The sequence below is a fragment of the Tupaia chinensis genome, unplaced genomic scaffold (assembly GCF_000334495.1).
Source record: "Tupaia chinensis unplaced genomic scaffold, TupChi_1.0 Scaffold000364_1, whole genome shotgun sequence".
In the NCBI taxonomy this organism is placed as follows: Eukaryota; Metazoa; Chordata; class Mammalia; order Scandentia; family Tupaiidae; genus Tupaia; species Tupaia belangeri.
In genome coordinates, this window is record NW_006159861.1 from 954623 (window position 1) to 954956 (window position 334).

At 73.4% G+C, this 334-nt stretch overlaps 1 protein-coding gene across 1 annotated transcript in view; it reads left to right on the plus strand.

The window, feature by feature from the left end:
• PRR16 (proline rich 16) overlaps positions 1-334 on the plus strand; it is a 234207-nt gene that overhangs the window by 734 nt on the left and 233139 nt on the right. The window lies entirely within an intron of this gene.

The window sequence follows — 334 nt, forward strand, 5'->3', positions numbered from 1 at the left end:
GGGCCGGGCCGGGGAGGGCAGCCTGGGGGAGCGCGGCTCGGCGGCTGGAGGGAGCCGCGGACTGCGGGCCAGAGAGCCCGCCAGGGGTGCGGAGGGTCTGGGACGGTCGCACTTTCGCAGTTCCCGAAGCATCCCCGGCTCTCCTCCAGCTGTAACTCTGCGCCTTCCTGCCACCCCGCTTTCCTGCCCTCCTCCTCCCCCGGTCGCCACTCGGCATCGAAGGTGGGGAGCAGGGCGCGCAGGGAGGGTGTGCGTGTGTGTGGCCCGCCCGCCCGGCTCTTACCGCTGGCTCCCGGCTCTTAGGAACCGGAGCTGTCCGGTACCCCCTCCCCCA